We start from the raw sequence: 17478 nt of genomic DNA on the forward strand, positions 1-17478 counted from the left end.
GTGATATAAGATGACCTCAAACATGTATTGTAAAATTAACTATGGAAATCAAGTACTACTGAACCAGTGAGATACACTTTTGGCCTCATCTGCACTTTTCATCAGGTGAAGGGAATAGGGGTCGATCATGGGTCAGTTTTGTGTAAAAAAACTATAGTTAGTAGGCCTGTGATGGCCGCTACATGGTTATAAGCGTTTGGTTTAACGCTTCTTTGTACAGTACCCAGTGACTCAGTGCCACGGTCGGCTGGCTGCGAAAATTCGTTTGCCTCACCGACACCTAACTATGCCAGCTCGTGTTATGGTCAAAATAACTAAATGGAATGACGAATTCATAAAAGGAACATTAAAAACAAAATAAATTTAACAATGATACTGCTTAACTGATAGACTTAAACATAAAATTAAAAATAATGATATATTGTACATACCTGCTTACTAAAAAACTTAATTACGAGTAAAAAAACAAAATAATTTTTATATGTATGTTGCCTGCCTCGTGCACTCAATAGTAGATTGTTGCACCAAGCAGAAAGTTATTTATTATTGCACTGAGTGCCGATTTGGAGCCCGAGCGTCAGCGACGGCTTTAAAAAGCACGAGGGCAATATAAATTACTTAATGCGAGGTGCTTAATCTGCTTTTCTTTCAGCTATTACAGGAATAGTAGACAAATTTGTTTTTTTCTTGCTTTTTTTGGCAGAGTTAGTAGCCAGTAGCAGATATTTTACCCGCGATCTGTCAAATTTTGGATGGGCGCCACGTTGGCCAACCAAACACAAAGTTTTTTTTAAATATACGGCTACTTACTGTTATTGGTAGGATTGGTAGAAACAATTTTTTGTACGCAATCTGTCAAATTTTGTAAGACTGTCAGGTTGGGCAACCTAATATAGATTTTTTTACACTATGCAGGCTAATTTTATAGCAAAAATACTTGTGTTACCTCTTTGTATGTATGTTGTATGTAAACTCTTTATTGTACAAAAGAAAAGAAACAAAACACAATTGATAAACTTTGAGATACTTTGAGATACAAAGGCGGACTTATCCCTTTAAGGGATCTCTACCAGTCAACCTTTGAGTAGATGAGAGGAGTAACCAGTTAGGGTCCGACAAAGAGTGAGTTTAAGAGTGAGTTCTTTGGTGTTGCAATTAAAAAAAATCTAAAACAATGCAATAAAGGATTTTCATACATTTTTTCTGCTCTAGAGCAGAAAAGTCCTGCTTTGTGCTGGGTATTAATCTCTGTATTGTATGTATTGATGTGTTATAATATACAAGTTCTATATTTCTATATAGCAGTAAACACTAAACATCGCTTCGCCTCGACATTCCTTTGTTTTAATTTCTACAGAGTCCATTATTTTAATCAATCCTCATTAACATAGGCATAAAATTTACTGGATAATTTACAAGCGAACGTACGCACGTGTGTAGTTATGAAATGTCGAAACTAGCCCAGCCGTGTCGTACCGAGAAAATGTTTACTTTCAGCCTCGAATCGCAGTTCTATGAACCTAATGGTAAAATAAACTATTGTTTCATGAATCATCGCTCGCTCGTTTAGGGAATTGCACAATGGCTCGTACTTACCTACCTGTTTTTTGTGAAGTATTGTTAGCGATACGAATGCCTAGATAAAGACATAGTTTTGCTGTGGAGAACAGATAGAGAAGAGGAATGAGTCGAATGACTAACGGCAAAAACTACTAAACTCAAGTATCAATTCAAAGCTAATACGACAATACGATAATACGAGTAGGCATAGTTTTAAATTACATACCCTAAAGATTGTAAAAAGCGAACAAAGAACTACTTTAAAACTATAAAACTTTATAATTCGCAGATGTTGCGTAGTTAACGCAATTTGTAACATCGAAATCGTGATAAAAAGTGTAAAAAGTAAAAAAAGCGGAACAAGTAAGGATTCGCAAAATGGCGTTTGAATAAACAGAGAGCACCTGTATCCTGCCGGGGTGCAGGGTGCTCTTCTCGAGGATATAGCGTTTGTGTCTTAACAGATACAATTATGGTGCAAAAATAAAGAATACCGAGAAATTAAATGTCAGATTTTTGACGTAAAGTGCTTATTAGCGCAATGCTCATATTATGGGCTTACCAGATTACAATTGAAAAGTTTTGAAGTTTTTTTACAAACTTAAATAAAGAAAGGTCGACTTTGCTTGTTTTTTGAGTTTTATTTATGTTGATTGTATTTTTTATTGTGAAACTGAATAAGCTGGTCCATTTTATTAAGAAATCGATTTTACCGCAAACCCAAATATCCTGAAATCTACGCACAAATTCTGAGATATGACAACCCTAGTTGCATCTACTTATGATTTTATTTCAATACCCATTTTCACGAAATATATATATATATAAACAAAATTCTACACGTCTATGTATGGTGCAATATGTACCATTATACTGTTTGTGTAATATACGGCTTCGTGTCACAAAGATAGACAGACAGACTCGGGATGCTTAGTATTTACTTAATGGGGTCCAGTGGTCCCCTTCATTTACGGAACCCTAAAAACTAAAATTATTATTCACTTTCAAAATTAAATCTATTTATTATTATCTGAGTATTATTTTCATCCGACATTTAAGAATTTGAAAACGGAAATCCTTGTCCACCTACTGAAAACAGTGCTATTAAATTAGTCTTTATTTAGCTTTATACTCGTAGAAGACCTCAAAGATAAATGATGACAATGTCATCCCATCTCAACCGTGCGCGATGGCTCAAATACCTACGCCTAACTCTACGACTCTATATTACATGAGTAGAACATCAAGCTACAACTATACTACCTAAAGTCGAACAAACTGAATCATGTACCAGGTTGGAACCTTTGTGCTACTAATCTCATGTTGACATCCCATACTTTTGTCAAGAATATCCTAGTGAAATTATTAAAAAGTTCCTCCCAGAGGCCGTTAACGTTTCTGGCGCTAGCGATCGCAATCAAATGACAGATTTCGCATACAAAAAATGACATTTGATTGCGATCGCGAGCGTCAGAAACGTTAGGCAACACGACCACTCGTACATGAACCTGTTTGCTCGACTGGACAAGTCAGAAACGCGTAGCATATGTAGAACACAGCAAGAGAAGGGTTTCACTACGAAATATTGTATTTTCTCAAGCAAACAATAAAAATGGTAACATCGGCAATTCTTATTTATTACCAGCTACCCCCACTGACAAATATCCGACGCGTGTACTTTTCTAACTACCCTCACAAAGCAAAGGCGATGTTATTCTTCGGATCTGTAAAACAGTAGAGACGAAGCTCTACTTTTTCAATGTTATTTTTAACTTGTTCAGGTGTATCTAATCTTATTTGCCTGTATATACTGGCTCTAACTTGGTAATATTCTATGTTTTATGTACAATTAACAGTTATAATTAAGTACATACATTGTCAATGTGTGCGTTTTTCCAACCACCCCCAGCGACACAACGGCGATGCGTGTAATTACCCTATGAACTCTTCAACCATGAGTCATTCACATAAGTGAAAACATAATAATTAGCCGTTGGTACCCCTAATGGGGTCTATCGTTATCTGCTTCTATTGTTTAACGCTTTTTTATTCCCACGGTGAGACATGATAACGCAGGTACCTATGCCTCAACAGTCGAGCCAGCTTATCATTTGGAATTTCAAGAAATATTTCGACTCTTTCATTTCATTTCAGAGTTGGCAGTTCATAAATTTAGGAAAATTAAATGGGTGAACTTTAAATGATGTGCAATTATTATTGTGCTAATGTGCAACTTATTTTAATTATTATCATCGATAATCGAAAGGTACGTAAGCATACCTATATTATTAAAAGCTTAGGATGGATTGATATGTATTTAAGTAGGTGGTTGAAATTCATGATCTATTTTGAGTGTTAGAGACATAATTTTGTACCTACCTACATCTAGAACTGTAATGGCATTTTTTATTTGACCAGATTGGTATAAGGTACCTAACCTATTTAATAAATAAAAAAGTAAACAATCATACCTAAACCTCAATCAGTTATTCATACAGTAAATAATGATATAGTTAGTGAGTGTAGTAAATGCTTACTGCGCTTCCTCTACTCAATTTATAGCGAGCAAAAAACTTTAAATACCAGACTTTAAATACAAAAAAAACTTTGTATTCATCTCATGCATACAGAAAACGCATTGTTGAGTTGAAACATTTAAATGGAACGGCATCAAACAAAGAGAGACGGCAGTCAAGTGCGAAATCCACCGGCGACCCACGCGCACGATAACGACAGACAAAATGTAATATATGAGCCGAATCCATTATCCAATGACGTTCAGCAATTACCCATTTAGTATAATTCGGGCCATTGTATACTTGTCTAGCGTCTAGCGCGAGTTCTCGTACATTCGCGCCGTCACTCACTCAAAGCACCAATTTGAAAAATCACTAGCGGACACTATCGGGGCGCGAGTCAAGCGTTCGTGTTTTGAACTTTCGATCATTTCAAACTAGTCCAGAATCCTGAGTTAGCCGTTCACGGAGGTGCGCGCGTGTGTGGCTGCGGCCGGCGCGCGACTACGCCGCCGCGCTCAATGGGCGCGCAGTGGGGCGAAGCTCGGCCCGCGCACTCCCAGCGAGCTTACCAAAATCACCAATTGCGCCTGTCCCCTGTATTAAGCAGACAAGCGCATTTGCATTGCCTCACGCTCGCGACACTAAAAAATAATAATTAAAATCCACTTCTCCCAACTTAAAACTACCCGTCCCAGCGACCTAACATTTTGGACCTCAGGACTTTTTCAATCAGCTAACGACCCGGCTGAAACCCCGGTATGATGCATTCGGAAGCACCTGCTCACACTCGAGTGTAAACTGCGCGTTAGAAGGAGATGAAGTATTCCATCAGACCGCGGACCGGATGGCAGACTCGGTTATGAATGAATCCGCTGTCCTTTTCCACCGCGCAGGTTAACGTAGCCCAGTCTCTCTCGGATACAGGTTGTCGCCGTAGAGGAAGTGAAAGGGACAAGGAGCGTAGTAAATATTGCGCTCCGTGGATCCGTCAAGAGTATTATAAAGGGCTTTGGTTTTTATGTTACAAAAAAGGATAACCGTCGTCATCCATTCATAGTTTTGTTAAGCTAGATGCTTTGACGTCACAGTAGTTGCTAGTTGGTTTGTAGTGTTTAGAGCTTAGTTGTTTTTTTATATTTTCAAGAATCTCAGGGTTTTTGAAGGTGCGGCTGAAAGTCTCGAGGGCACGGGTCTCGGCTCGGCATTGTTCGCGGTATTGCTATCTGTGGGCGCGGCGTCAAACGGCCCGTGTCAATGTTTGAACGGGCGACGTGACGTATGTACCTTCTCCACTAGGGCCAGTTCCTTTGTCACGAGCAAACACTCGGACCGACACAAAGTTTCCACTTGACTCGGCTCTAAATGTTACGTCCGGATGTAATAGCTCCTTATACGATAGATCTTACCAAAATCCTTCACGTCATTGGTCAACGCTTGCGTGACTAAGATCGGCTAATCCTTTGCAACATAAATTACACAACGCGAATATGCCTGCCTACTAACTACGTTTCATGTTTTCAGTAAATGATCAAAACAAAACATATTACTCTCAGTAAATGGTACCAAAGGTACTATACTATAATTGCACTGAATTAAAAACTGTTTTAAAAAAAACATTAATAACATAGTTAAACAAATTTAACTCTGCTTCGTAGCATTCACGAGGAGACTAGTAAAGCAACTGTAATGGGCTCTACCAAAGCATCGTATCTGTCTGATTGGTCCTATTCGAGAAACTAATCGATTTAAACCTTGGATGGATATAAAATTAAATTGACTCACTGTTTATTTAACCCATTTTGTATACAATGTCAAAATTACTATTCTGATTTCGGTACATTTGCAAATTTTGCAAATTTTGCTAATGTTCAGGTAAGTACTTTTACGGTAGCAAAAATGCATTTGCGGAATACAGCGCTAGATTCAGCGTTGACCCTAATGGCCAAAAGCAATTAGACGAAGCATATCGTCAACGTAACTTGCTTTCAAAGTTTCGTTTAAAATAAATAAAGAGCAACGCAACAATTGGCTTTCACTCGCGCAAACAGAGGATGCGGCCGGGATTGTCCTCGACGCGATGATTCAAACATAAGTATATTATATTTGCTAATATTATGTACAGCTTATTTAACTTGATGACAAATTTGACCCAGTGTCAAAGAGATTTGACTGGTTTACCTCAATGTGTATTCAAAAGTCTTAAAAAGTGAATCGTAAAACTTTTAGCACTTCATCGAATTCGCAATTCGACGTCTTTCGATTCAGTATAACATATGTTGCACGTGTGATTATGTTATTGTGTAGCGGGATGTTTGGACGTTTGATACAAACAGCAGGAAACCTTAAATCCAGAGCACGGTCAGGCGTATGATATGTCGGGTGTCCACAACATAACATTTAGTTCGAAGATAAATCAAAGTAAAATCAGAACGTTAAGAACAGTGAGTCTCGGCCACAAATCAATGAGATCCCGTCGAACCATGTAACCTCTGAGCGCCAGGTGCTACGCGGGAAGTGCCCCCTCCCTAGCCCCTCGCCCCGCGCACTCCCGCGCACCCACACATGCACATTACCGGAGAGGAAGTGCACACATGTAGCGTGTAGCGTAGTATTAGTGACGTAGACGCGTAGCTGTGTGTTTTTGTAATTTATTTATTAATGGCCTGCATTTGCGTATGCGCCGCTCGTCGTGCATGAAAAATGGCTGGTATAAATATGATTTTGAGTGGACGCTAATTCAAAAGTATGGTTATTTAAAAGTGTGTAAGTGTTGTCTTTTATCGAGTCGCGGTGCCGCCGTAAGAGCTTTGGACGCTACTTTGTAGTGGATGTAGATTTATGGACGACAAAAAAACACTTTAACTTGAGGATGATGGAGAGACATGAGATTTTTCAGGTCTTCTACAGAAGTACAGAAAATCCATATAAAATGATATATGAGAGAGAGCACAAACCGTATACTTTGTCAATTTTAAGCATAATGCAAATGCATTTTGTTCTAGATTCTTCCATTTCACTTAGGTAAATAGTGACTAACAAAGTAACTGCTGCACTTAATTAACTAATTGACACAATTTTAAAAGTAACACCTGGTTGACTAACTAACTAAGACAGAGAACGTAGACCTAGGGTCATGAAATTCGACAGACATAATCCTTGATGATCATCAAGGTGCTCTAAGGAAAAATTATTCAAAGCTCCCAGGGGACAAAAACCTAGCCAATTTTTATATTTCCACGGGAGCGATGCTGCGGGATAAACTAGCGATCGTATACAATAAGAACTTAAAAACTAAACATTGGTATTTAGGTACTTTTCGAGCGCAGTTTCCAATGTACCTATTCCACAAAAGCTTCAATGACTAATCGACACACAGATTTTAGAATTCACCACAGTTCGCAACAACGCATTGTTCACGACTCGCAGCGACCCGCAGGGAATATTATCAACAGGTAGCGTACAAAGTATTCTTCCGGTATCCGAAGACGACTTCCTTACAACCCAAACTTAACAACACATGATAGAGCCTAATTTCAAATAAATCCCTTTATATATTTTTCTTTCCATGCCCACAATGAAAGATTATAAAGAAATAACAGTGTTAAGTGTTGTATTTTTAGGTTGGAAGTTCAATGGTGGCAAAGTTTAAGGTTGCTGCTCATCCGGTGTAACGCGACACCGTGGGGAAGTGAGCATTCGGGGTAGGTGAACAGTAACCCTTTAATAATGATGATGACGACTCACACATTATGATAATATTGGTTATTGTATTGAGTTTAGGTACCTGGATGAGACGAGCTATTATTGGTGGTTATTCAGAAATTGAAGGGTCCACGGCAAGAACATGTCTAGTCAGTCACCTTTTTAATCTTAAAATGTAGAGCTCGCAAAGTACCTACTATGACTTACCATTGAATTAAATAATTTGAAAACAGAAAATATATTGGGCGGCAAAAAGTTGTAGATAGAAGTATGTAGAGTGGGCCAAATTTTGTGCCCTCAGCGGCACAATATATATTTTTTAACTTTTAGAGAAATAATGGTAAGGATAGTAAATGTTCGTGATGACTAACTTTCAAACCGCCATAACTCAAAAAGTTGCTTAGGTAAGTGACAGACATGTTCTTTCCGTGGACCCATAAATTTATTATGTAGGGGATATTTTTTTCAAATTGCGTAGTATCTTGATGAAATTAAAGCACGTTCTATTTGATTACTGTAAAGTGGAAATGATAGGAGACGTACAACTACTTAAGCTTTGTTTCATTTAAAAATCGATAATAGACCAATTAGAAATACTAGGTACGAGTATAACATCAAAAATATATAGGTGCCTATATACCGGGTGTGGCCTGTAACACTGGCAAATAATTAAAACATAGATCGTACTCGTCAAACTGAACAACATTAGTTCAGCGACTTTAAAATAAAAATGTGTATACACTTTAAAGTTTATTCGAAGAAGCAATGTAAAGCAAAATGTTTGATATTTTTGTAGCGTGACAGGCGACGTCAGTTGGGTTCTAGGATGGCGTACATTGAATTTACGATTAAGTATGTTAGAAAAAAAAAAACAAAAGTTAAGTTTTCATTTTAATTAAGTGTTACCATGATGATCCAATTACAGGTGACCTACAGAACCTCTGTTTTTAATATTATCCCCGTTTCTGGGCCACACATTGTAGACGCTTGTTGTTTCAGTGAAACGTTTAAAAAAAGTTCAGACTACCTAGTGTCCGTTTGAAACTACTTAGTATCTACCTGCAGCCGAGACCGAATGTGAATTACGGTTTCTGTTTTAGTTTCGGCTGGAACAGAAATTTAATTCGAGAGCAATTCTGGTGTAAGTATATTAGCAATAATTATTTTGTAAATATGTCTTATGTGTTGTTATGCATGTGTGAATTAGCTTGTGGAAGAAGAAATGGGCAGGCCTTATATGTAGTTCTCGAATGGAGACCGTGGATCGGCAAGCACAGCGTAGGCCATCCACCAATAAAATGGACGGATAATCTCGGCAGAGCCGCGGGTTCACGGTGAGTGCAGGCCGCTTCCAACAGAAGCCACTGGGGGTATATGGGGGAGGCCTATGACCAACAGTGAACGTCCTACAGTTGATATTATGATGATGATGACATATGCGTTTGAGTATTAGACAATTTGATGGGTTGATAGTATAAGAAAAGTGAGTATCTATTCTGTTTAGTGTAGACACGACAAATTCGTAGATGCACAGCCTTGTGGTGGCACTGCACTGCACGAATCCGATTGCTCCCAAGCGCCACACGAACACCCACAATTTCAGTTTCGGTCGTAGTTTCGGAAAATTTTCCGCTAAAACCGACACTAGTCCTTAACCAATCAGAAGACAATTCCAAGATATTTGCTGGACCAATTAAAGTCTCTATGTTTTGAACATGAAACTACCTTGAGACTCACTCATATTAAAATATATTTTTCCGGATAACTCACGTCTTAAAACGAGTTTAGCTCGAAATGTTTCGGGCTAATCCGTAGCCCTTCTTCTCAGGAGCAACGCGACTCTATGCACGTTTCTATGTTTGTTGTAAGATCAATAAAACCGATAGAGAAATATCGAAATGCGTAATCATTTTACGAGCTAAGTGTAATTAACATCGATGAATGAAACGGCCGCAACCCGCACAAGCAATTTCCCGAAGTCTTGCAACATTAGCGTTTAAGTCTTTTCTATGGCACCGATTAACGCGTGCTGAACGCGCTTTGCTCCCCTCTCATCTATACACATTTTATTATACTATTTTCACTATTTAAGGCCCTAATCACTTTAATTAAAAAGATTTCCCATGATACCTACATGGAATCAATCGATCCAACCAAATAAGTCAAACAGATCCCAACTGTTTTATTTATGCGGCTCAATTTTAATTAATAACGTCTAAGAAACCATAACCATAATTCATAGCTGCCTTCTATTTAGAGAAAAATTACACGCAACTGTATCACGTACGTAAGCATACGTCGTCCTGTATTAATTAAATATAATGGTCGAGCAATCCGTCGCTGCTTCGGCGCCGCCCGCACCGCAACTGGTTCTCTCCAATTCCATTAATTTATATTACCCAAATTAAATTAACATCATCTGTGAACATTGTTTCCACGGAATATATTAATAATTACAACAGATTGATTATCAACATGAAGCCAGTAAAATGAGCATTTAACCACGTGAGAAACACTCCTCCCAAATCTACGTATGCAAATGCGAATCATCCAAACGATGAATATAAATTCGTGCCAAGAACGCATTTATCACTTCGAGCTCTTAGAAATGCAAAGAATAGCAGCGCTATTCTGCACGCGGACGCATTGTGCCGCGCGACCGACGCGAGTCCGGGCTTCAAAAAACAATCCAACAGTAAAATGTCGAACGGAACCATAAAAAGTTGAGTAAAAGGCGTCGAAAGAAGGCAGCGAATTTTGAACGAAACCAGTTTAATGAGGGTCGAATTTAAATACGAAAATAAAGCGGTTCCCACGGCGTCGGTCGCGGGAACGGAAGCCCGCGCGGCGGCGTCGCGCCGCGGCCGTGTCGCGCCGCCGCCGCGCCGCGCCAGCCTCTCGCCAGGCCCGCACAGCCTCCCGTCAATGACTTAATATAACTATTCAAACAAACCCAATCGAGAGAGCCTCAATAAAATTGGTCGAAATATTTTACTCCGTGTTGACATAATTTATTGTAGCCGAGTGTGAGAACTTTTGCAAAATGCTCAGATTAAACAGCAATATACGCGGTTTTGATGAACGATAAAATTAACATGACAAATGACTACAGTTTTCTTTTAATATATCGACGTAGGTATATAAAATACAACCACCTTGGTTTCCATAATAGTCCGTATTGTATTAATTTTATAATCGACATAAACTTAAAAAAGTAGATAATGTCGCCCGTAAACTTTGGCATTAATTATAATATCGTCATTAAATATAATCGGGCATAATATTCTAATCTCACGTAGAGCTAGGCAGATCCTGTTTGGCGCCACGTACACTCTTGATAACATACCGTTTTAAAGTTAAAAGGTATGTCGTGAGGGAGATAATGCTGCTACTTCAGATAGGGGAGGCGTCAGATCGAATATTTAAACTAAATCATGTTGCGTTATTTTGATAGGCGAATGCTTAATTATTTATCCTCATTTACCGCGACAGATACCCATATCGTAATTGCCGTGATATCAATTTTAATACAGTCAAACTAAATTAACTGCCGATGCCGGCAATACCAGTTTTTCTACATAATATTTGATTCAACATGAATAGTTTTACAACACAGCATTCGAGGAAATTGCAAAAGACAATTTACTTTTCGAAATAAACAAGTTGTAAACATGTTGAGGTGAGGTCTGGCCGATCGTTTTGTTTGAGCTTGCTTTCGATAATGTCAATAATGCGACCTCAGTCAACGGAACTTGTTCCAACAGCTTTATTTGTATACTTTACACGGGCTATTTGAAGCAACCACAGACGTAGGTATTCGTTTATACGTTAATGGTACAAAGAAAACAGATTAGGCAGGTAAAATAAGGGCCAAGTGGTTTTTGACGAGGTATGTTTTTTGCAGTGAAGTTACGACAAAAGCGACTTAGAAATGGTGGGCGCCAAAACTAGAGAATACGCAACCCTTTTGCTGGCTAAGTTTTTGACTAAGAACGCGTAGCATTTAAACAAAAAATATGCAATTGGTATTGACGCAGCAGGCATAAATACTCAAGGTTTTGTTTGCTATTGTTCTTTATGATAATGTTTTATTTTAAAACTGCAGGTGATCAGGATATATCGGGTGAATCATAGTCATCTCTCAATCCTTGGCATCGCTAAAAGAATCCTACTTGGTCATGCTATAAGTTCGACCACTACCCAATACTATACGACTATACCCTATTGGGCAATAATAATCCACACATACTTATTTATAAATACGAAAGCAACTCTTTCTGACTTTATCTTTGTTACCTCTTCACGTGTATCTAATCAATTAGTCGATTTACATTAAACTTGGTACAGAAACAGTTTGAGATCCCGGGAAGGCCATATGGGCCAGTTTTAGTCTCGAAAAACTTTTAGTGTTGTTATTCTATCCAGTAACTCAGAAGACATCAGTGATACATTTTGTTAGAAAAATGTTTGCAATATATACTATTAGCATGTTTAGGAGATGAACTATGAAGGAATTCCTTAAAATTGTCACAATTCCTAACTTTTAGTGGATTTGTTATTGTGATAAAGTCATTCTTTTAATAAGTAACTCAGGAGACGTAACCATGGCAACGAGGTACAAGAAAAAGTTGATTGACTCAATCAGGTACCTAAGCATTTTTGTGGATTATTTAGCAATAATGTGATAGGTGCTTAATTACTATTAGTTGTTTAGATTTAATAAAAAGTTATTTAAAAAAAAATCTGATCTATTGTGCATCTGTAAAAGACTGAATCGTATCGTGTATGAATGACTAACTTAAACATTAAGGATGATTTAGTTTTTTAAGAAATCAACTCATGATCTGTATCAACAATGAATTAACAGACATAAAAGCCAATAAATCAAACTGTTTCTAATCAATGTTTATCAGCCCAGTAGCTCCTAACTTCAGTACGCCTATTCGATATACTGGAGCAAACCTTATAGTTATCTTCCAGATACTGTAAATTATTACTTCCACCTGCATCTGTAAACAATATTTACATACCCCTATTAACATATAACATAAAGTTTCGAACTGGCATCTCTTAATTAAAGAATACGACATGTCTACTCTTGCGTCTTAATTCAGGCAAAGCATGTAAGGTACGGCTAAGTACTGTAGATAAGGAGATAGGCCGTCGCCCGTCGGAGGCTGTCGTGATAGCATCTTGAGTTAAGCTCTGATACCATCACCGCTGGATTCGGATCCATTGACATGTGTAAAATTTTATATTAATCAACCAAACTTGCATCTTCACAGCGATTTACGCCGATGTCGTGCCAGGAAAGTTGAGGCATAATTTAGTTTTATCTTTGACTATTGACTTCAGTTAAGTTTATCATTTCAAAGCGTAGCTGAAATTCTCGCGGCTTATTGCAGCTTTGGTAAAGCTTCAATTATTTAATTTACAATAGATCCTATCTTGTACTAGTTAAATATGGCTTACTTTCTGGCCACTACTGCAGCTAGGTACTTGTTACATTACTGCAGGTAAAATTGAAAAAATATTTACAATTCGAGTGTGAAGATTTCGATATCGATCCATCAGGAGAATCCGTCTTAACTTCAAAATGAAAATGCAAACACAAAAAATAGTCTCATAACTTAACTTTATTATTTCTACTGCCTCATATGAATATTGTAAGAAAGCTAAACTGATGATACAATTCCGAGAATCACACCCAATTAACATGTTAATGCGTGCCATGGATTATTCTGAAACGTTTAAAACAAACAAGAGCTCGAACGTTCGCACGGGAAAAAGGCAATGGTTGATACATTATTTTTTTATTAGGTATACTAACTTCAAATTAACAACGCCGATAAGATATCGTTAATTAACTCTGATTCGTGTAGCATCCCGAGCCCGGGCAAGTCCATGCACAAATTTAGCTAATCTTTTTCAAGGTAACATTTAAGTACAATTTGCTCGTTAACGTAAGTGTACCGAATCGTAAACCGAAAGAGGCCGCTGGACAAATTAAATGTTGCCATTAGGCTGTAGCACTCGAATAATAGAACCGGAGAGGTTTTGTATCCATAGGCTGCTTGTATCGACAGTTGACATACAATTTCGATTGCTTCCATCTAATTGAGGTCTGATGGAGGTCAAAATCGCGGTCGACCGGTCTTCAGCGCTTGCAACACGAGCATCACCGGCGCAAGCGCCGTCGTGAGAACATTCACCGCGACCAATACACGCTGAGCTCCGCTGTACCTCCGAAACGTACCTGGACTCTCTGTTTGATGAACGAACGTAGGACGCGCCGCGTATCACCACAATCTGGCTGCCAACCTGGTTGTCAGTTTTCGTCGCACACATAAAAATCATGTGTAAAAACGCTCATTTGTGATAAACTAGTGTAGGTGTGGTTTGGTGGAATAGATTAGATCGATTGACCGAAATTTCTTTTATTATTGTCTCGTGAGAAAATTGGTGAAATAAACAAGAAAGTCGACTTACGTTTTAATTTGTAATTCCGTGTTCACGTGTCTGGGATTAATGAAGGATATAAAAACGTCGGCGTGGCCGGGCCCCATTATCAATGCTCAAAATCGGTTGACAAATAAAAAGGCTTCTTATAAACTTTAAAGCGGGAAGGCCGGCTAAATGGCGCAATTTGGCAAAAGTTATATCTGCAATTAGTTGGTGAAGCAAAAACCGCAGACGTGGAGACACGTACTTAACTTGTAAGTATTGGCAAGTAATCTGCAGTAATGCTGGCCGGTCGTTCCTCCTATTCGCTGCTCTGAAGGGAAAAAGCGTAAAAAACATTTCGTTTTATACGGTAGTCATTTATTATCACCATTAAAAATGTTATTTTGGTTACAAATTAAAGCGATTAAAAAATTTAAAGCGGTGTCGAAATATGAGATTGATTCAAGTATGAGTGAGATATCCATCTCTGATAAGTTGTAATAATTTAGAAAGCTCGAAAGCATTTATGGAATCTGTTCATGTGCATCGTCTACAAATCTCATCTCCGTAGATGCATCGTACAATGAAGACTCGGCGCAGGCGTATGGTTGGCTGGACAGGAAGTGTCCGGTGAAAAAACTAGAAAGTCAGCAACTCCATAAGACACGGGAATCTCGCCTTCCGCTAATTATTTACGATATATTGCGTAACGGTGAAACGCCGGGAAGGAGACAGGAAAAAAACACGTTCCACAGGATGCGAGTTGCCAACTCTGAGAGAGCTTTGATTCAAACTCGACCGTATTTAAATAAATTAAAGTCTACAATTGTGTAGCTAGCGAGACTGCTTGGTCACTTTTAGAATATCTTTATTCATGTTACGAACGATCTCGATAAAGCAGTTGTGGGCCCCGATCGATCGGTTCTTTTCTCAATTTTATGCTCTATCTTCGGGGATTAGGACAGATAATTCTGTATAGGCTATCACTAAGACCGGTCTGTTTATGCTGGTATCGTAATTAAAGATACCATAGCAGGAACCAGGAAGAGTGTCGTACTATCTCAATAGCTAGCCGGAAGTCGCTCGATCTGTGCGTTCATTCATAAATGAGTCTCTCGACGCGACAATGTAGTATCACAACTTGACGTAGTAGATAACGTCAGTCTTTATTCGTATACAGCAAAAGTTAATTTTGCTTTAACGTCGGAATCCTAATAATTAAGCGTGAATGAAACGTAGCATTTAATTGAGTTGAATATGAACAAACATTTCGTAAGCTAGGTGGAGTAGGAGCTTCGGTACGTGGATGATTTTTAGTAGCTAAAATTTACTGTCTTTTTATTACACCATTTACCAAGCTGTATCAGTTCATTGACTTGATCCATGTTCCATTCACGACAGAAGTTTATATTAATTCACTTAAATATTTTGTGCTTAGGAAATAATAGTAACAGCAACACTTCACCTATAACTTAGAAGTCGAGATCGCCCGACTTAGCATTCGAATTTCATTAACAAAAGTACAGGATGTCCTTTTTAAAAAATACATATCAAAAATATTTTAGGTTGGTTCTGTAATTGAATAAGAAAGGACAACAAATAAAGTGTCCTTTAGTCCGTAGGGCGCGCGTCCGGGCCAAAGGGCGATTCTGATTGCTGTAATCGAATTAAGACGGTGGACACAGCAGACAAACAAAAAGAGTACAACAATTAACAAGTGTGTGGGCGCAGGATGCGGCCACACTCTAATAGGGATGGCAAATTTAATTACTACAATCACAGTAAGTTCCTACTTCCTTAGCAATAAACTGTTTTGTGACTGTAGTACGAGAGATAAACAATTTCCTTTGAAAAATGTTTCTTAAATCAATTTTATTTATTTTGTTAGGTATTACCAGCTTGAATTATTCGCTACAGAGAAAGCACTTTTCTGCGTATGATCTATGTTATTTCAAAAAATATGGTAAAGAATAAATACGATTTCCATTTTCAGTTTTCGAGCTTAGGCCTTGCCCTGCAGTGGGACGTGGGAGTAGGACGTTCGACTGCAGGGTATACCAAGGATTTTACTCAGAATGGGAGGGCTTGGGCCGTGATTTTCACGGTCCAGTTTCAGAGTTCACACAAAAAAATAATAAATTCTTCTCAGGTCTCATTTCATTTCATTTCCTTTATTTATTAAATTACATGAATGCATGTTCCGCCACGTTGTAGCATGCAAAATTTTAATAAAATTTTTAAATTTACAATATAAACTAAATTTGTCAATAATAAAAACAATAATAATTAAATAAATATAAACATTTGGTCACCTGTCAGATATATACCGGGTGTGGCCTATAATACGAGCAAAAAATTAAAATATAGATCGTCCTCGTCAAACTAAACAACATTAGTTCAGCGACTTTAAAAAAATTGGAGTCTTTAAATGTTCCTTTTTTCATACAAATTAAATATTGCAATCGATGAACGCCATCCTAGAACACAACTGACGTCGCCGGTCACGCTACAAACATCAAACATTTTGCTTTACATTGCTTCTTCGAATACACTTAAAAGTGCAATAAAAATTAAAAAAACTATTTTTTTTAAAGTCGCTGAACTAATGTTGTTCAGTTTGAGGAGTATGATTTATGTTTTAATTAATTGCTCGTATTACAGGCCTTACCTGGTATATTCGAGTACGGTAAAAAATTGGTACTTAATCACAATCTAGATAGCAAATATCAATCATAAACCCTGTCAAAATATCTGTCCAACATTAAACCTGTTTACTCACGATGTTTTTCCCGTAAAGCTCCTGGTAAATTTTCAATATTTTCACATAACCCTCCTTCGGGCAGTTGGGTAAATAGATAATGACTGGATCGAACGGAATATTATTATGTTCATTGATGAAATGTTAATTTGACTGCAGTCCGAGCTTCAGTAGCAGTAGTGCATTCCAACATCGAATAGGTATGTCGTAGACACACGTTTAAAAAGCAAACTGTGGAAGTGTGAAAAAAGCTCATGGTCCAGTGTATATCTAATGGGCGCGTAATAACGGGTTTAGTTCTGTGGACAGCGAGCCTAGTCCTCGCGACAGGAAGTGCCGCGCGAGTATCTAGCTACCGCATCCGTCTCCCTCGCACCCCAGCACTCCACCACCTCTCCCACTCGCTCGCACCTAGCTCCATCTTATTTAAACTTACGCAATCAATGATGCTCTCTTTCGTGCGAGTCGACTTTTATTCTGTCGTTTCTCGTACTC

The 17478-nt window shown here is 38.1% G+C and overlaps 1 protein-coding gene across 5 annotated transcripts in view; it reads right to left on the reverse strand.

The window, feature by feature from the left end:
- pnt (ETS transcription factor pointed) overlaps positions 1-17478 on the reverse strand; it is a 141240-nt gene that overhangs the window by 55860 nt on the left and 67902 nt on the right. The window contains exon 1 of one of the 5 annotated variants that reach the window (XM_074094328.1): positions 4428-4590. The exons of 2 other annotated variants lie outside the window; for them this stretch is intronic. The gene's annotated coding sequence lies outside the window, so the exon portion shown is untranslated. Of the gene's footprint in view, positions 1-4349; positions 4591-17478 lie in introns of those variants that run through there. 2 more of the 5 variants (XM_074094327.1, XM_074094325.1) reach the window with 2 other exon arrangements.

Source organism: Choristoneura fumiferana, chromosome 11 (genome assembly GCF_025370935.1).
Source record: "Choristoneura fumiferana chromosome 11, NRCan_CFum_1, whole genome shotgun sequence".
NCBI lineage: Eukaryota > Metazoa > Arthropoda > Insecta > Lepidoptera > Tortricidae > Choristoneura > Choristoneura fumiferana.